Source organism: Canis lupus, chromosome 36 (assembly GCF_011100685.1).
Source record: "Canis lupus familiaris isolate Mischka breed German Shepherd chromosome 36, alternate assembly UU_Cfam_GSD_1.0, whole genome shotgun sequence".
NCBI classification, from domain to species: Eukaryota; Metazoa; Chordata; class Mammalia; order Carnivora; family Canidae; genus Canis; species Canis lupus.
In genome coordinates this window covers 5,129,083-5,149,977 of record NC_049257.1, presented here as the reverse complement: position 1 = coordinate 5,149,977, position 20,895 = coordinate 5,129,083, and the positions used below count along the sequence as shown (strand labels likewise).

Here is a 20,895-nt window from a genome sequence, read left to right as displayed (position 1 = left end):
AGACAGAATGGAAGGAAGTAGCCATAAAAAACGATCACCTGGAGCCCCCAGAAAGTAGGAGAGCAAGAACAGATTTTCCCCAAAACCTCTGGAGGGAGTACAATCGTACTAAACCCTTGATTTCTGAATTCTGGTCTTCAGAACTGTGAGAGAATGAATTTCCGTTGTAAGCCATCCAGTAGGTGGTACTTGGTTACGGCAGTCCCACGCAACTAATGCAGAGGGTAGGCACAAGACAGGGGCCTGGTTCCCTGACCATGGACACCTTAAAGTCACCTTGGCCCTGCATCATCTAACCCAGACTATTAACGAGAGAAACAAATTTTTATTTTGTTTAAGCCATTATGCATTTGATTGTTTTTACTTGAAGCCCAACTTAATCCTTATATAGTTAACATACTGTGATCATCAATCATTGGTCCCAACTCACTGGTCCCAACCTCGACCTGCCTGATCAGCTGATCGATCATACTGGTCATCCCGCAACCTCAGCAAGGTTGTGAATTAAATATAGAGCTGAAGAAGTCGAACTCAAAGGACTGAAAGGACTGTGTTACCTTTAAGTTTGCCATTGCAGGGCATAATCAGGGAACATCTAGGAGAAAAATTTTAATGCTTTTAAAATATGGACTATCAGAGTATCTGACTGATTAGCTTTGTGATTCCTATTCAAAATATGTAATTTTTAGCTTTAGCTGAAATTCATTTTAAACGCTTGACTTTAGATTATAAACAAAAAATTTGTAAATGGAGTTTAAAGGTTGTAGAAAGCTACGTTTAAAATTATAACGACGATAGCTTGAAGAGTAATTTGGAACTCTTAACATCATCTGCTATACAGACAAAATGCTGCTCTAAGACATCAAAAGACTCATTTTCACAATGGTCTCTCCACAGTATAAAGTCAGTTTCTCACTTTCAAAATGCTCACTGGAAGGAGTTCAAGATGGAAGGAAGGAGAGCAGGTAAAAGGAAAAATGGACTCCCCCAAATTCCTTTAACTCCAAGTTTATCACAGTCCACAGTGCAAGTGGACTCTCACAGCCCTTAGCCAGCCCACAATGCTAGCCATCATTTATTTCTAGTCCTTCAGCTGAATTCTAGAACCTTCCATGTGCCACCACAGTCCCCATGGTCATCATGCTATTCTTCTCAGCATCCCCCAGATAACTCATTTCTCCATGTTCCTATTGTCTGAACAGAGAAGGTACGCTGCTCAGAGCCACTCTCTCTAAGGTCAGGAGCAGCCCATGGTCTTGCTGTACATGGTCAGAGGCTGGTGTGTCAGGCCACACACACGTGGCCTCTAACAATCCAGAGAGTCCCATGAAAGGCTCATCGGAGACTGAAAGCAAGAGCAGAGCTGGGCTTGTGAGCCTGAGGCAAATGTTCTTCTGTGACCTCTGGTGAGAAGCTCACACTTGGAAGCATGTGATGGCCGTTATCTGAAATACCTCTTGGAAACATCAGGAACCTCAGAGAGCAGCAGCAGAGCCGTATCTGGAGGCTTAGCTGTTATCTCTTTCGAGTTTGAACAGGACAAATTGCACTCACAGATGACATAGGTAACCCATGACATCACTGACAAGGAGCCAGCTGAAGAGCTCCTGGCAGAGGACACCTCCTTACAGGCAGACAGCCTCTAGAGTGACGGAGCCAGTCACAACCTCCTCCAGCAACGTCTTTCTCTCTGTGCTCTGACCCCAGGGACACATGGTCTGTATACGGAGTTACAGTATGGTTCTTTAGAATTTTTTTTTAAGATTTTATTTATTTATTTATGAGAGAGAGAGAGGCAGGCAGAGACACAGGCAGAGGAAGAAGCAGACTCCACGCAGGGAGCCTGATGTGGGACTTGATCCCCGGACCCCAGGATCACGCCCTGGGCTAAAGGCAGCACTAAACCGCTGAGCCACTGGGCTGCCCTAGAATTTTTTTTTTTTAATCCATCAAAGCAACTACAATTTCATCTCACTTGCAGAAGCTGATCAAGATTAACATTCAATTCAGAATTCCTGATTCCACACTGACTTACTGCTTCTTGTTTTTTTTTTTGTTTGTTTTTTTGTTGTTTTTTTTTTCTTTAAACCAATTCCAATAGGCTATCACACTGACCTCCAGCTTAGCACTTGCTAACGGTCAGGTCAACCACAAAGCCCTATGGATTATCCCACCAATTCCCACACCTCTCCCGTGCCCGTGCCCAGAGACTCCTCCTGTGGATGTAAACACTTCCAGGAGCCAGAGTTCCAGTAATCCCATCCCGGCCCCACATCCCCACGGCAGGCATTAGCAGGACCCCTGCCTGCTTTCCACACAGATGCAAACATCTTAAAACCTTTCAGTGAAGAAGAATGACACTATTAAAATAAGTCCCCAACCTGCCTAATCCAAAGAAAAACAGCTCCAGAAGTTCAGGGTTTCAACCTGCTGTACTTTTATGCCTCAGCTGTTAAACAATTTTAAATAATCAGAAAGAAAGCTTACCTTAAGATACCCAGACACCCTTTGGTCTGGGTGATCAAAGTTAGCAGTTACTATGCCAAAAGAAAGAGCTATTAAGAACCTTAACCTTCAAATGTTTACTTTTTTAATCTACACCTGGTGATGCACAAAGCCAAAGTCATAAGGTAGCCTCTTTTAAGAACATGGGTCAGGAGTGTCCCAGAAACAGGCCAAAATTATTCCTGGAAGACACTCATCCTTCAGCAACTACCACACGGTGGCGCTGCTTCAATGCGGATTTCAGACAAAATCCACAAGTGCATTTCTTCACTATCAGGACAATGCTTGCACCCATGAGGAGTTAGGAGAACAAAACCCAGAAATGCTCCTTTTTGATGGTTTCAACTCTGTGGTTAACAGTCTATATGGAGGAATTAAACTGTGGAGGCAGCAGCCCTCTGCCCAGGTTTTAGGCTGGATCTAACAGAATTCTGACACTTTTGGCCTCTGCAGAGCTCCCGTTCACCTAGAGCCCACAAGGCAACACGTGAGGCAGAAGGGCCAAGTGCCCCTGAGGTAGCGATCTCACAGTGAAACCTGAAATGTCACCTACCTGTGAATCTACACTGATATAAGTAACTGAATGGGGAAGAAGAAATGAATCTCCATGCAGAAAATCCCAAATTTATGTAGATACCTCACTATTGAGGAGAGGGAGGAGAATACCCCACTCTTCACATGTGGGCTGCTCACAGCACCTTTCCTCCAGAGAGCAGGATATGGAGACAGCCATAAGAAGACAGAGCAACTTTACTATGGAGAAATGTGGAAACTACTACCGAGGCTGGGTGACCAAGTTTAACATAAACTGTGATAAGTCACGTTGCTAGTATCCACCATCAAAACGATGTGGTAAGAAGGGCACTTGACCTCTGTAGTCTTCGTCTCCAAAACCCCCTAACTACAGTCTAATTAAGAGAGAAGCATCAGACAAATCCCAACAGAGGGGCCTCCTACAAAATTCCAATCAGTATGCATCTGGCAAAGTCATCAAAACCAAGGAAGGTCTGAGAAACTAAGAGGAATCTAAGCAGACATGACAAATAAATATAATGTGGTATCCTGAATAAGATCCTGGATATTAGTTATAAACCAAAGAAATATGAATGAAGCATAGACTTTAGTTGATAATAACGTATCAATATTAGTTTATTGTGACAATAATCATTAATGTACTATGTTAGTAATAAGAAAAACTGGGTATGTGTTAGATGGGAACTCTGAACTACATTTGCAATTTTTCTCTAAATCTAAAACTATTTTAAAATAAAAAGGTTTAGGGACACCTGGGTGGCTCAGTTGGTTAAGCATCTGACTCCTGATTTCAGCTCAGGCCATGATCTCAAGGTCATGAGAGGGAGCCCTATGTCTGGCTCCATGCTCAGTGTGGAGTCTGCTTGAGATTCTCTCTCCCCTTCTCCCTCTGCCCCTCCCCACCGACTCAGTCTTGCTCGCTCGCTCTCTCTCTCTCCCTCTCAAATAAATAAAATCTTTAAAATAAAATAAAAGTTTATGTTTTAGAAAATCAATTCAAAGCTCACATGGTAACTAAGATACTTTCACATACAGGACAATGCCTTTATCTTCTGTATTAGGCATTCAGGTTGTGTTCCTGACAGTCCCCTGACACCCACCATAGAAGAGGATTGTTACAGGCTGAATGGTGCTCCCCAAATTTCATAGGCTGAAGTATTATAACTCCTAGTGTCTCCGAATGGGACTGTATTTGGAAAGCAGGCTTTTAAAGAGGTAATTAAGTTAAAAAGAGGCCACTGCCATGGGCCCTTAATCCAATCTGAATGATGTCCTTATAGGAGGAAATCTGGACACACAGACACACACCAGGGATGCACAGGCACAGAGGAAAGACCCATGTGAGGGCTCGATGAATAGGAGGTTATCTGGAAACCAAGGAGAGGGGCCATAGGATGAAAAAAAGCCGCAAGCACTCTCATCCTGGACTCCCAGCCTCCAGAATTGTGAGAAAATACATTTTTGTTGCTTAAGCCACCCGTTCTGTGGTACTTTGTTATAGTAGCACCAGCAAACTAATACAAGGGTGAGGAAAAAACAACCACCACCACCACATGGCATCACTGAAGGTCATGGGAATGAAGAGCTTGATGGCTTCCGTGCCATCTGTACCTACCGGAAGGGATCTGACCTAATGCCGCTGTTCTAAGCAGCAATAAGGTGAAACGGAAACGTCTAGGGCTTTGGAGTAGGGCTGACGGAAATCCCAGCCAGTCAGGAGCTAGCTGTGTAAACTATAGGCAAATTATCTACTCCTGGGTCTCTTCATCAACTGTGAATGAGGTTAGTACCTACACCTCAGGATCGAATATAAAGTGTCTGGTACATGGTTAAGTCCTACATAAATACTAAGTTTCATCCCCCCCCCTTCCTTTAAGCTGGGAAACTATAAACTATGGTCTCGGGGTCAAATCGGACCCATTGCATGTTTTCATAGATGTTAGTACACCATACCCACGACCACGCATTTATGTCTATGGCTGACCTGTGCTACACTGTGCTACAATGAGAAGGCTGAGTAGTTACAACACAGACCCTATGGTCCTCAAAGCCTGGAATATTTACCATCTGGCCTTTGACAGAAGAAACTTGTCAATTCTATTCTGTCATCAGTTACCCTATTGCCAAAAACGAACACTTTTTATTCCTTACTGTACCTGAACTTTCTAACCACTACCGCAGATGCCATGTCTTAAGAAAAAGGGCGGGGGGGAAGGATTTTAAGATTGTATTTATTCACAAGAGACACAGAGAGGCAGAGACACAGGCAGAGGGAGAAGCAGGCTCCCTGTGGGGAGCTCGATGAAGGACTCAATCCTGGGACCCTGGGATCATGACCCGAGCCAGAGGCAGATGCTCAACCACTGAGCCCCCAGGCATCCCTCTTTCCTCCAGGCTTGAGGCCAGCACTCAGCTCAGGCTCCGCACTTCCAACTCCCCAACACTCTTCATGAGCGAAGCTCTGTGGAACATCTAAGGTTCAAGATATTCAAAGTCAAACTCTCCAGCCTGCCCAACCAACCTGTTTCTGTATTCTACACTGTAGTTAATTACATAGCACCTACGCCTATGGCAGGACAGAAACAGCTTGACTTGAAATCCCAGGACCAGCGTTAAAATTCCAACTGTCAGAGCCTTACCTAAATTACAAGAATAATGATCACCTTGGAGACACTTCCTAATAATTACATAGCAGAGAAAGGTAGAGCCACCAGTGCAACAACAATGTTTTGAATCTGGACTCACCTAGAAAACCAAGCTAGATCCCTCGGCAAGATTCCCAGCTGATTTGCAAAGAATTGGTAAAGCGTGTGCAGAAATGTGGACTCCTCAGCTGCTGGGCAGTGTGGGGCAGGACCTCAAGGGACAGCCCATTTACCCCAAATGCTGAACAAATATCTCTCGTGTGCTATGGTATGAAAAGAGGTCTGGCCCAGAGTTGTTCTGCATTTGTCTTCTGTCCCTCATTCTCATGTACAAAAGGTCACCACAACCTATAGATTCTTTTCCCTACAACTTTCTCAAACAAACTTCCACTTCCCTCCATTACCCTGTCAATGCAGAGCTTTTGGTTCCTATACTTCATTTGAATCTTTACAAAAGAGTCCCAACCATTTGCCCCAACTCCAAAATGGCCTGTATAAAATAGTTATTGTCCTCCAGCCCCTGTTTATTCCTTCCCTCTACTTAAAAAGTGATCAAAGGACACCACTGCCAAAAGACTAAAGTCTTTCCTGGCTCCCATCGAAGTTCCATGCTCTCCTCTGACATTACTGGCCGCCCCCCTTATGCCTTGTGAGCTACGGCCAGTGCAGCCATCACTCACATTCCTGCATGCTCTCTAGACCTCAAGTGGGGCTGTTCCTTCCCTAAAGAACATTCTTCCTGCCCACCCAACGCCTGTTAGCTATGTAACCCCTAATTTACACGCTAACAGCACCCCCTAATGTCACATGCCCTTGGCACCTTACCAACTGCCCCCAAAGATTCTCACTCTTTTCCATGACATCAGGACTCTGTAGACAGCTCGAAGTCTTACAGGTCATCACTTCTCTCACTCATCTGGGAGGTCCTCAAAGCTTAGGGCAAGGTGTTTGTTCACCTTTCTATCAACTTTACCTCTACCCCACAGCCTAACATAGAGCTAATGCTCAATAAGCCTGTATAAGACAAATGTTTATGGAACCTCACAAAATCACCAAGTGAAAGAATTTTTCCTGTGTCTCTGAGGACATTCAGGAAAAATAAAGGTCACCACCACAAAAAAGTCACATCCACCTACACAGTGTCCTCTTGTGATGAAAGGGATCCTGGAAAAGTCTCTTGCCAACTCAGCTACCAGCAAGTCCAGAAGAACCAGGGGAAGCAAGAGCTCATGAGAGCAGCAGTGTGTAAAGAAGGACTATTTTTAAAGGCCAAAGGGCACACAAACTAAGAATTTCCAGTTTGAAAGGAAGCAGGAAAACTGAACCACAAAAATAATAAGAGTATCCAAATGCAAATTAAAAAGGATTCTCTTAAGCAGTCTGCTAGAAGGTTTCTTTCTCATTTCAGGGAAAATATACTGGACTCAGTAAGTTTTATTTTTTCTTTCCACTGTATCATTATGAAACCTACAAGCAACAGTGAAAAAAAAATCAAGGGGACTCACACGTATGAAACTAGTAAGATTTTTCCTGCCTTAAAAGGACCTGTTATTCCCCAAGCAATTGCTTATTAAAACACCACCAACTTAAAAAAAAAAAAAATGCAGTAAGACCTAATGTTGAATAAATATTAAGTCTTCAGAAACTGTTTAATGTGTGCTTCCTTGACCTAGCCTGTTGACATCATTTCTTCCTGAGAGTCTTACAGGCCCCAGGTGGCCATTCTGAAGGATCTTTCATAGGTGGGCAGAATCAAGACGGCACAGAGGTGCTAGGTGGTTTCCCTGTCCTCACCCCAAACTCTGGTTATCAGCCTGCTTCCTTGTGAACTGCTTCTCACACTCCAAATCTTGGTTACTTGCATTCTTACTGTTTGATCTTTACCACTTTTTTTTTTTTAAGACTTTATTTATTCATGAAAGATGGGGAGGGGGAGGGTAGGCAGAGACACAGACAGAGGGAGAAGCAGGCTCCATGCAGGGAGCCTGATGTAGGACTCGATCCCGGGACTCCAGGATCACGCCCTGAGCCACCCAGGTGTCCCTCTTTACCACTTTCAATAAGAACTACAACAGGACCAAGAATAAATAAACAAGGCAGTTGGCTGGGAGCAACACCTACTACAGGAAATGAAAAGCAACGAAAGATCTCATGAGACCTTTCACACGAACTGTGGACAGGTCACCTCCTCTGCAAAGCCACACCCAGAACTTACAGACCCAAATCCAGGTATCAACAGAAAGGTATTAGAAGTCCCTGCACTGAGAAAGGAGTGCCTTTCCCACTGTCCAGGTCAGTCAAACTTGAGTCATAAGAGGACGCAGTAGGAGAAGCCAACAAATGGAAAAAGGAGCAAATTACCTGATCTCAGAAGTCAGGAGCTACAGCACTTCTGAGCGTGTATTAGGAGCCAGGCACTTTACCAACATCCCCCTCTACCCTTTCTAAGAACTATGAGGAAACCCAGAATCAGAGAGCTTGTCAAGTCACCTCCAAGGACACAGAGCTACTAAGAACAGGAACTTTGGATTTGAACCCCGGGTCTATCCATCTTTTAAGGGCCAGAAACTTCTCACTACACTACAAACATAGCTTGGATAGAATTTCCCCATTAAGAAGGCAGCAAGGAAAAAGACGTGTATAGAAGTTCATCTTATGGAATGCAGAGGATATCTGCTTAAATCTCAACACCGCTTCTAAAAATGATAAAAAACAAAACCATGCTTCCTGAGAATCCTTTTTACGCATATAAATTTTAATGTATGTATGAATGCATATATACATTCATTTAAATTTTAGAGAACACACACCTGACTCTAATAAGAACTCCAGAACTGAGAAAAAAATGTTCTAAATTATTTTGTAAAAGTAAACTACTTTTAATAAAGAAAACCTCCATTAAATTTTTGCTGAAGATCTCAAAGTCCACAATCATTTTTTGATTAACAAAATAGGGAATCTCTAGCCTGTAAGCCTCACTTCAAGACCTCAAATTCCTGGGGGCAGCCTGGGTGGCTCAGTGGTTTAGTGTCTGCCTTCAGCTCAGGGCGTGATCCTGGAGTCCCGGGATCGAGTCCCACACATCAGGCTCCCTGCATGGAGCCTGCTTTTCCCTCTGCCTGTGTCTCTGCCTCTCTCTCTCTCTCCCTGTGTCTCAAATAAAGAAATAAATAAACAGGGCAGCCCAGGTGGCGCAGCGGTTTAGCGCCGTCTGCAGCTCAGGGTGTGATCCTGGAGACCTGGGATCGAGTCCCATGTCAGGTTCCCTGCATGGAGCCTGCTTCTCTGCCTCTCTCTCATGAATAAATAAATAAAATCTTAAAAAAATAAAATAAAAATAAAAATAAACAAATAAAATCCTTAAAAAAAAGACCTCTAATTCCTGCATCAAATATTAACAGTAGACTCTAAGATGTGTACAGCAGGCACATATTTTCTTTTGAGTACTAAAGACCCTCACATCCAGAGTCCTTGTGAAATCTCGAAATGCCCAAGGCAGAAGTGTCCATAATACTTCCTATATTCTCAGATGACAATTCTCTCCAGTGTTACAAAGGAGTTATGACCTGAGCACAAACTACTTCAACTGCATTCAACTACATGTGCTCCACAAGGTGGGGGAAAGGTTCTAGAGGATGAGACACGCATCTCCTGTTCCCTTAGCACTCTCCAGCTTCTACATACCATCACATAATGGGATACTGTGTATAAGGTACATATTTCTGGCATAACAAGCTACCTACTTCATCTGGCACATCCAAATAAACAATCATCTGTGTTGAATGGCAGAAGAAAAATGACTCATCCAGAGAGAGTATGTCTGCATATACATTTATAAGCAATTTCAGGGATGTTCAAGAGTAACCAGATACAAAGATTTCTGCCTTAAGTGCCAAATTTATCATTTACCTACTAAGGAGCAACTCTGTAACTGTGCTTTGGACATCTAAGTGTTCTCTCAGCTTCCATTGCAGTTTTGCTCCCACTGCCTGGTAAGCAAGTGTGGACCACTCTAGAGCACTTACTCTCCACCAGCTTCAGGAATCACTTGCTCTTGTTTTCATACGAAGCTCACAGGAGCTTCACAGATCACTGAGGCAAGGCGCCATCACACATTCTACCTTTGCTCAGATTTCTTTCCTGCTCAGAAGTGCTTTCTTAAACCTTTACACTTACATCACAGCTCTAAGAGCTGGCTTCCTTTACAGGGCAGTTTTACAGGCATAATCTTAATCACTTTGAACAAATCTCATGCAAAACAAGAGATGAATAATACAAGTAGTTGGTGGTAAAGCTGGAATTGGAACCCAGTCAGTGGGTCAGTCACTGCCTTATACTGCTTTCATGTCCTCTTCACAGAGAATAAAGCCTGCTGCCCATCAAGAGGACACATGCTTGCCAGAAAAACAGATATTGGAAGATGAAATCCCTTGGGGATCGGGGAGACACACCTGGCTGAGGATGGAGAATTGAGAGAACTGATACTGTGGGAATCCATTCTTGGCCACTAAGTCAGACAATGAAAAATGAAGATGGGCTCAAAGGCAGATGACTACCTTGAAACAACCACCACCACGGAACAGCTTGTGTATCAGGCCCTACAATTCACAGTCTACATTTCATTTAAATTTCAGTTACCCTATAAAGAGAAGCACTATTATTACCCCCATCTCCCAGATACGGAAATACCTATAACCTATGCAAGCACACCAAATAAGAGGTGAATCCACTTCCAAACTGCCCAAGATTGGGGTGGACGGAGACTTCTGCACCTATTAGGATCATTAATATTTTAGTTAGCTAAAACCAGAGTCTCACAAGTGTCTCACTGATGGCAGATAATACATTAAGTTTTTCAAAAAGTGAGCTCAATCTGAATAGGCCTATGGCTATTAAAGAAACTGAATTGACAAATAACCTTCCAAATTAGAAAAGCACCAGGCCCTGATAGGTTCATTGGTGAATTCTACTGAAATTTAAGGAAGAGATCACACTGGTCCTCTACAATCTCTTTCAGAAGATAGAGGTAAAAGGAATATTTCCTAACTCATTCTGATTCTATAAAGCCAGCATCACTCTAACACCAAAACCAGACAAAGACTGCACAAGAAGACTATGGATCCATAGCTCTCATAAATACAGATGCAAAAATCCTCAAAATATTAGCAAATCAAATCCAAGAATGTATAAAAATATTTACAGGGGTGCCTGGGTGGTGTAATCAGTTGAGCATCTGACTCTTGGTTTCGGCTCAGGTCATGAGATCAGGTCCCACATCAGGCTCTGCACTGAGCACAGGGTCTAGAATTTAGGTTCTCTCTCCCTCTGCTCCTCCTGCTGTGTGTGTGCACTCACATCTCTCATTCTCTTGCTTTGTCTCTCTAAAATAAATAAATCTTAAAATAAATTAAAATAATTATTTATCACAGGCAAGTGGGATTGATCCCAGGTGTGCAAGGCTGGTTCAACATCAGAAAGTTAATCCATCATATCACTAGGCTAAAGAAGCAAAATCACATGATCATATCAATAGATGGAGAAAATTCATGGTAAAATCCAACACCCATTCATGATTAAAAAAAAAAAAAAAAAAAAAAAACTCTCAGACAACCAGGAATAGAGGGGAACTTCTTCAACTTGATAAAGAATATCTACAAAAACTCTAATATTATACTTAATGGTGGAAACAAGAAGCTTTCCAACCAAGATCAGGAACATGGCAAGGATATCCTCTCTCATCAGTCCTTTTCAACATTGCCCTCAAAGTCCTAGCTCATGCAATAAGACAAGAAAAGATAAGGCATATAGATTGGCAAAGAAGAAATAAAACTTTTTCTACAGATGGCATGATCATCTATGTAGAAAATCCAAAATAACGGACCAAAAAATTCCTGAAACAGGGATTATAGCAAGCTTGTAGGATACAGAATATACAAAAACCAATTACCAGTAATGAACAAGTGGAATTTGAAGCTAAAAACAATACTATTTGCATTTGCACCTCAAAAAGTGAAATCCTTCAGTATAAACAAAATATGTAAAAGATCCACATGAAGAAAACTAAGCAATGCTAATAAAAGGAATCAAAGAACAAACCAAGTGGATATTCCATATTCATGGAAGGGAGGACTCTACATTGTCAAGATGCCAATTTTTCCCAACATTATCTATAGGTTCAATCTATTTTAAGATTTTATTTATTCATGAGAGACACAGAGAGAGATAGGCAGAGACACAGGCATAGGGAGAAGCAGGCTCCACACAGGGAGCCCAACATGGGACTCAATCCCAGGTCTCCAGGATCACACCCTGGGCTGAGGGTGACACTAAACCGCTGAGCCACCCGGATGCCCCGGTTCAATGTATTCTTAGTCAAAATCCCAGCAAGTTATTTTGTAGATATTAACCAACTGATTCTAAGCTTATGTGGAAAGGCAAAAGATCTGAAATAGCCAATACAACTTTGAAGGAGAAGAACCAAGTTGGGAGTACTGACACAATCCGACTTCAACATTTACTATAAAGTTAAAGGAATCAAGACCATGTGGTATTGGCATAAAAACAGACAAATACCTAGGGGCACCTGGGTGGTGCAGCTGGTTAAGCATCCAACTGGATTTTAGCTCAGTTCATGATCTTAGGGTTGTGAGACTGAGCCCTATGCCAGATTCCTGCTCAGCACAGAGTCTGCTTAAGACTCTCTTTCCCTCTGTCTGCCCCTTCCCTCCCCCCTTCCTGCTTGTGCTCTAAAAATAATTCTTTAAAAAAGGAATAGACATATAGCTCAATGAAACAGAACCACATAAATATAGTCAACTTATCTTTAACAAAGGAGTAAGGGCAATATAATGGAGCAAAGTCTCCTCAATAAATGGTGCTGGAGTGTCTGGACATTCATATGCAGGAAATTAAATCCAGACACTGACGTTACACCCTTCACAAAAATTAACTCAAAATGGATCACAGACCTAATGTAAAAGGCTAAACTATAAAATTCCTATAATATAACATAAAAGAAATCCTAGTGACCTTGACTATGTCAATGATTGTTTAGATACAATCCCAATTCATAAAAGAAATAACTGAGGAGCTGAAATTCATTAAAACTAAGTACTTTTCTGCAAAAGACAATGTCAAAAAATAAGACAACAAGCCACAAACTAGGAGAAAATATTTGCAAAAGACATATCTGATAAAGGACTATAATCCAAAATATACAAAGAACTCTTAAAACTCGAGAAAACAAACAACTTGATTTTTTAAATGTGCCAAACCTTAACAGATAGATCACCAAAAAGATACACAGGTGGAAAATATGCTATGAAAAGCTGCTCCACAATATATGTCACTAGGAAACTACAAATTAAAACAATAAAAGGGGCACCTGGGTGGCTCAGTGGTTGAGCATCTGCCTTAGGCTCAGGTCGTGATCCCAGGGTCCTGGAATCAAATCCCTCATCGGGCTACCCACAGGGAGCCTGATTCTCCCTCTGCCTATGTCTCTGCCTCTCTGTGTTTCTCATGAATAAATAATTTTTTTTTTTTTTTAAATAAGAGACCACCTTATTTTTACACCTATTAGAATGGCCAAAATCCAAAAAACTGACAACACCAAATGCAAGCGAGGATGTAAAAAGCAGGCATTTTTATTCATTGACTGTGGGAATACAAAATGGTATAGCCACTTTGAAAGGAGGTTTATCAATTTTTTATAAAACTAAACATACTTTTACCATATGATCCATCAATCATGCTTCTTGGTACTCCCCTAGAAGTACTAAAAACTGATTTCCACACAACTACTGGCACACTGCTGTTTATAGAAGTTCTATTACTAACTGCCAAACCTGAAAACAACCAAGAGGTTCTTCAGGATGTGAAGGGATAACTAAACTGTGGTGCATTCAGACAGTAGAGTATTATTCACCACTAAAAAGATGTAGAGAAACCTTAAATGCATAATTACTAAGTGAAAAAGCCACTATACTATATGATGCCAACTCTATGACCTTCCAGCAAAGGGAAAACTATGGAGACTGTAATTACAAAGGTGAGGTGCATGGATGGAAAGGAGGGAACACAAAGGATTTTTAGGGCAGTGAAAATACCCTATATGATACCATAATGATGGATACATGTCATTATATGTTTGTCCAAACCCACAGAATGCCTAACATAAGAAAGTAAACTTTGGATTTTGGGTGATGATGGCATGCCACTGTAGGTTCACTGATTGTGACAAACACTGCACTGGGATGGGGGATGTCGATAATGGGGAGGCTGTGGCGTCGGGGTGGTGGTAGGGCAGGGGTATGAGAAATCTCCAAACATTTCACTTAATTTTACTATGAACTGCTCTTTAAAAAATTCTATTAATAGTAAGCCTAAGTTCATTAACTATCACTTAGGACCTTTGACCAATAAAGGAGGACTTGGTTGGTGATGGAAGAGACAAGAAAGTTACACCTCCTCAGAGGAAGTTTCCTGAATTTTATTTCTCAGAACGCTTGTACAAACAAAGGGTTCCACGTGTAACTGTTGGCTAGCCACTCTCCATAAGCCACCAGAGGCAAAGCTTACTGGTTTAACACTCCAGGCCCGGATGGTGAAGACTTTCCCTATGGTCCTGGTTTTCCCTTTGTAAAGCACTCTGGTCTTTACTGAGCGCCCCTCTAGAGATCACCACTCTGTGTTCTCTTCAGCTCCCCGACGCCAGACTCCGCACACCCTTGCCCCTCCACCTGGAACACAGCCAGCCCATTCCTGCCGACACACACACACACAGATTTGTTTCACAACAAGCTGGAGGATTCAAGCTGGAACATCAATCTTTCCTTCCTGTCTATTTCTACTTTACGGTAACGTTCATCAGTGTTAGATACGGGTACGATGGCTTCTGCGGGCTTCTGTGACGTCTCTGCCTCTCTGAGAATCAGAAATTATCAAAAAGAAGACATTGCCACCCACCACTGCTATCCCTGCCCCCATCTGTTTTCTTGAGGTAAAGAGGCTCATTTCTGAGCATGGCACTGGGTTTGTTGCAGCCGCCATCTGACACCACCACAGGGAACAGTTGATACTGCTGTAAAGTGTGACTGGATAAAGCCTCCAGTCAGCATTAACCACAGGCGGTGGGAAACATGCAGCAAAGATGCCAAGAGCCTGAGAAAATGGGAGAGTGACAGAAGCATAGAAAAGTAGGATTGAGGGGCACCTGGGTGGCTCCATCGGTTACCGGTTTCCATCTGCCTTAGGCTCAGGTCATGATCTCAGGGTCCTAGGATCGTGCCCCAAATCAGAAGCCTGCTTCTCCTTCTCCCCCCAACTCATGCTCTCTCTCCCATTCTCTTGAATAAACGGAAGGAGGGAGGGAGGGAGGGAGGGAGGGAGGGAGGGAGGGAGGGAGGGAGGGAGGGAGGGAAGGAGGGAAGGAGGGAAGGAGGGAAGGAGGGAAGGAGGGAAGGAGGGAAGGAGGGAAGGAGGGAAGGAGGGAAGGAGGGAAGGAGGGAAGGAGGGAAGGAGGGAAGGAGGGAAGGAGGGAAGGAGGGAAGGAGGGAAGGAGGGAAGGAGGGAAGGAGGGAAGGAGGGAAGGAGGGAAGGAGGGAAGGAGGGAAGGAGGGAGGGAGGGAGGGAGGGAGGGAGGGAGGGAGGGAGGGAGGGAAGGAGGGAAGGAGAAAAGAAAGAAAGAAAAAAGAGAAAAGACAAGAAAAAAGACAAGACAAGAAAAGAAAAGCAGAGTTGAGAAGTCCCCTGACCAACCCAGCTGAAAACATACTCCCCTTTGCTCACTGTCTAACAATAGCAAAGCCCTGAGAGAGACATAGGCCCTTAATTAAAGAATCAGTTCTCTTTAGATATGGAGGAGGAAGCTGTTTCTAGCTTTATAAAGTAAATGTAAGATATGGTTACATTGAAATTGTTTATGTGTCCATTAGTATTATTCAACCAATCACATGGGGCCAATGATTGCCAATTACTAAACTCCTATCCATTTTAACAGGTACATACCTATGCCCCCTTACCTATGCCCCCTTTCAGTTGAAAGAAGTGATTAGATCCTATTTTCAAGGCTCCTGTGGGGAAACAAAGACAAGAACCAAAGACAAGGAGCTCTCAGAACGTCAGGGCAGAGACCTGCAATGAATGACTATGCAGAGGGAGGAGAAAGCACAGTGCTACAGGTGTTTGGAAGAAGTTATTTCTCATACAGGGAAAAGGAGAGACACAGGAAGGCTGGACAAAGCAAAAGATGTAAGCCACACATGAGGTCAACTCTGACAGAAGTTCTGACCTCAGGCACCGGGAGGGGAATAAGCAAAGGAAGAAATGGAATCTAGGGCTGGTTTAGAGCATAGCAGTATACTTGGTCAAAGGCCATTCAATGGGGAAAAGATGGTCTCTTGAGTAAATGGCGCCAGGACAATTGGATAAACCACATGTAAGAGAATGAAGTTGGCCCCTACCTCACAACATGCATGAAAAAATTAGCTCAAAGGGGAATCTAGGATCTAGGATCCCTTTCCTCTCTTTTAAGAAAACATAGGCATAAGTCTTTGTGACTCTGGATTAGGCAATAGTGCAATAGTGGCATCAAAAGGACAGCACCAAAATAAACCAGACTACATCAAAGTTAAAAACTTCTGCTTGAGGGACACTTGGGTGGCTCAGCGGTTGAGCATCTACCTTCAGCCCAGGGTGTGATCCCTGGTCTGGGGATCCAGTCCTGCACTGAGATCCCTGTGAGGAGCCTGCTTCTCCCTCTATGTCTCTGCCCTTCTCTCTGTGTCTCTCATAAATAAGTAAATAAAATCTTGAAAAAAAAAAAAAAAAAACTCCTGCTTGTAACAATCAGGAAAGTGAAAAAGACAACCCACACAATACAAGTAAATTTGAATATTGCATAACTTGTAATTAGAATATGAAAAGAATTCTTACAACTTAGTAATAAAACTACAGGGAGATGCCAGTTCACACATAGTAGGATGACAGTAAAAAGACTGACAAAGACAAGCATTGACAAGAATGTGGAGAAACTGGAAATCTTGTACTCTGCTGGTGGTGGGAGAACAAAACGATGCAGCCACTTTGAACACGTTGGCAGTGCTTCAAAATGTTAAATATACAGTTATCATATGATCCAGCAATTCTATTCCTAGGTATATACACCCAAGAAATGAAAAGATATATACACACCAACATGCACACACAAATGTTAACAGCATTATTCATAATAACCAAAAAGTAGAAACCCAAATGTTCATATACTGAAGAAAGGATTTTTAAAGGTGATATATACATTCAATAAAATATTAAGTAATAAAATGGAATGAAGTTCTGATACCTACTTCAATGTGGATGAATCTAGAAAACACTATTATATGAAAGAAGTCGGTCACAGGGGCCCACGTGTTACAGGATTCCATTTATATGAAATGCCTGGAATAAGCGAGTCACAGAGACAGAAAGTAGATTACTGTTTGCTTAGGGCTGCGGGATGGTGGATTAGGGAGAGGGGGAGGGAGGTAGGGAGGAATGTGGAGTAATTGCTAATGTGAATGGGTTTTGTTTTTTTTTTTTTTTTTTTTAAGGGAGATAGATAAAAAGGTTCTAAAATTAGATTGTGGCCATGGTTGCAGAACTCTGAAAATGCTAAAAATGCTGAACTGTAAACTTTAAATGGGTGAATTATATGGTATGTGATATATCACAATAAAGCTGTTTTTTAAAAATGCAATGGGATAAATCACAATGCAAAAGGATGCAAATTTGAACTGAGAACAAAAAACTTTTGTGGGACATAAAACACTTATAAACCTAATTAAATGGAAAATGATGATCTGGAAAAATGTTTTAGTGACATACATAAGTGATAGCTTTCAAACAAACAACAGGAAAGCTGTGATGATTTGGTAAGAAATGCATACTGCTCAAGCAGAAAAGACAAATACCACAAAAAAATTCACAAAAAAAAAGTACAAATGACCAGTAAGTATATCACAATGCAAATCACAATGCAAAAGGATGCAAATTTGAACTGAGAACAAAAAACTTTTGTGGGACATAAAACACTTATAAACCTAATTAAATGGAAAATGATGATCTGGAAAAATGTTTTAGTGACATACATAAGTGATAGCTTTCAAACAAACAACAGGAAAGCTGTGATGATTTGGTAAGAAATGCATACTGCTCAAGCAGAAAAGACAAATACCACAAAAAAATTCACAAAAAAAAAGTACAAATGACCAGTAAGTATATCACAATCCATCCCCAATGTTAGTTTCCCAGTAATCCCACTTGCATAGTCTATCCTATGAAAATATTAGAGATACTAAGCTTTAAATTAAATACTAATATACAAGAATGTTCTCCCACTGTTCTTTATTTGGTGGAAAACTGGGAACCTCTTACATGACCAGTGCTCAGGCAAATGGACAAATCCATCACCTATGTGCTACAAAACAGAGCAGGAAAGACATTTAACTAAGTGTTACCTAATAAACCAAGTGTCTTTCTGGGGGTACAAGAAAACCAAGATTTACTCTATATTTAGTACATTTTTATAATGTGTTTTCCTCAAGTATTATTTCCAAGATTTAAAAAATAAACATAATATCGGTGTATTTACCTTCATTAAAAAAGAATATGTGATTATCATATAAATCCTTATGGGTGGTTCTCAAACTTTGCTACATATTAGAATCACCTGGGAACCTTTTATTTTTTTCTTTTCTTTCCAATCCCAATGCCCAGGCCATACTTCCTGTGCATTCAGTCAGAATCTCTGAAGGTAGAACTCAAGCATCAGTACTCTTTAAAGCTCTAGGGTAAGGGATCCCTGGGTGGCGCAGCAGTTTAGCGCCTGCCTTTGGCCCAGGGCACGATCCTGGAGACCCGGGATCGAATCCCACGTCGGGCTCCCGGTGCATGGAGCCTGCTTCTCCCTCTGCCTATGTCTTTGCCTCTCTCTCTCTCTCTCTCTCTCTCTCTCTCTCTGTGACTATCATAAATAAATTTAAAAAATTAAAAAAAATAAAGCTCTAGGGTGAGTCCAAGGCACAGACAAATTGTATACAGCTGAACCTGAACCACAGATGGGGAAGTCAGTGGCACCCAGAAAGGTCCTCAGGTTCACAGTGGAGCAAAGGCATGCACATGGGTTCTATATGTGAGCATAGAACAACAGAAAGTGTGTGTCCACGTCACAGCTGGCCATGGCAGTGAGGTCCAGGCAGCCGCCTACTCCTTGGAGGAGCATAACAGGTCTCCAGGAGGAAACAAAGAATGTTTTCCTATTCACCACAGCAGCACGAGGAACTGTCCTTGCTGAAAGAGCCCTAATTGTGGCCCTGACCACTTAGGTGAAAGCAAAGCCTAAAACTGGCCAATGCTATAAGCAGGTTTGTGCTGGGGACTGTGCATTTCCTGGGTTACTCTCCTCCCACCCCCAAAAATGCCTCACTCAATGCACGTGGGCACATTATGCCCATGGCCGCCCTGTGGGCATGCAACCAGAACACAAACCCACATCATTACAGCTCATGTGTCCACAGTGTACAAGCAGTAAGTACAACACAGACTGGCATCAGAGACATGCTGGGGACCTGGGCTCAGGACAAGGCTTTACCAGTAACTTATACACTGGGGCAAGTTCCATCCCTCCCATATCTGCAAAGAGGCCAGCACGGATGGCCTGACCTGGTCTGGAGGCTTCACTAACTCTAAAGTGTCTATGATTCTGGGCACCTACCTGGCTGGCTCAGCTAGTGGAGTGTGCGACTCTTGATCTTGGGGTTGGGAATTTTGAGCCCCATCTTGAGTGTAGAGATTACTTAAAAATAAAATTTTTTAAAAAAGAAAAAATAAAATGTCTATGACCTTCCCCACATAACAGAGTGTGGTTGTAGCTAAAACTGGAAGCCAGCTGAGTGTTTTTCTGACCATGAACTTGATCTGACTCAGCTGTAATAATTCCCCTGACACAGTAACATGGAAAGAAAGAAAATGGGAATGGTCTGAGAAGTGCAGACAGAAGGGAAGTTCAAAAGAGGAAGGTGACAGGAGGACTTCTCTCAGCCCCTTCTTACTAATTCGGACAAAGCATCTCAGTAGCACTATCCATCTAAGACCGTTCCCAGAAGATGGTTAACTTCAAAAAGAAGCCTCTCAAAGAATGCAGGAGGGAATGTGAAATCAATACAGCTTTTCTGGAAAGTGACTGGGCAGTATGCATCAAGAATCTTTAAAAATGCAACCCATTTAGTTCAATAATTCCACTTCTGGGAACTTGCCACTCTTACGATATCAGATGTGGGTAAAAATTGCTGGACAAAACCATTCACATCAGGAACTCTGGAGACTGGTTGCACAACAATGTGAATGTACTTTACACTACTGGACTGTCCATTTAAAAATAGTTAAGATGGCAAATTTTGTTACTTGTATTTTACCACAATAAAAAATTTTGAGTTCATAGGCATTTAATCACAAAACAAAGCAAAATATCTTGCCTCATGCTACAATTTTAAGAAACCTGAAAAATAACAAATATCTAACAAATGGAAATTGGTTAAAAATCAATCATGGAACATTGGAACAAAAGACATTAAATTTCAAGTTCTTCAAGCAAACTGGAAACTGTTCATGATATAATATTAAATGAAAAGAGGCAGTACATATGGTCTCAGGTCTAGATGGAGTAGGTTTTAAGAATCTTTTTAAATAAAAACGCTAATTTTAAGAAATACTTCTGTGGGGCGAGAGCGAGAGAGGGCCTTGACAGACAATTAACTTATGGTCCAAGAATCAAAGGGCAGAATGACTTCCACTTTACAGCCTGTCATTTTTGAGGTTTCTGCCTTAAACAGACAGCCAGAGAGGTTTTCAAAACTACATCAGGAATCGGAACTGGAAGCGGCAGAGGTTCAACTAGCCAGCACTATCCAGTCTCTTCACAAGTGAGGATGAAAAGAGCAGATCACCCCACTTTCCACCATCTACTGCTATGCCCCATCATAGTATTCTAAAAGCTTGCTTCCTGTTCATGCCCCACCTTTTGAGTGTTTCATAATGGGCCCAAAGTGATTTGAGAAATATAATCCAAATATAAAATAACTAATGATAGGACTAATAAATAAATCACAGGAAATGGGCTTTGCTCTTCTCTGGAAGACAAAAGGATACATTGCAAATATTAATGAATTCTTAATCC

General features: G+C 42.0%; 1 protein-coding gene and 1 long non-coding RNA gene across 2 annotated transcripts in view; one reads left to right on the top strand and one right to left on the bottom strand.

Moving 5' to 3' along the window:
- TANC1 (tetratricopeptide repeat, ankyrin repeat and coiled-coil containing 1) overlaps positions 1–20,895 on the bottom strand; it is a 223,726-nt gene that overhangs the window by 95,771 nt on the left and 107,060 nt on the right. The gene's annotated exons all lie outside the window — the stretch shown is intronic.
- On the top strand, positions 13,510–14,706 carry LOC111094199. The gene is made up of 2 exons (XR_005384579.1): positions 13,510–13,734; positions 14,093–14,706. It is a non-coding gene; the product is annotated as an uncharacterized LOC111094199 (long non-coding RNA).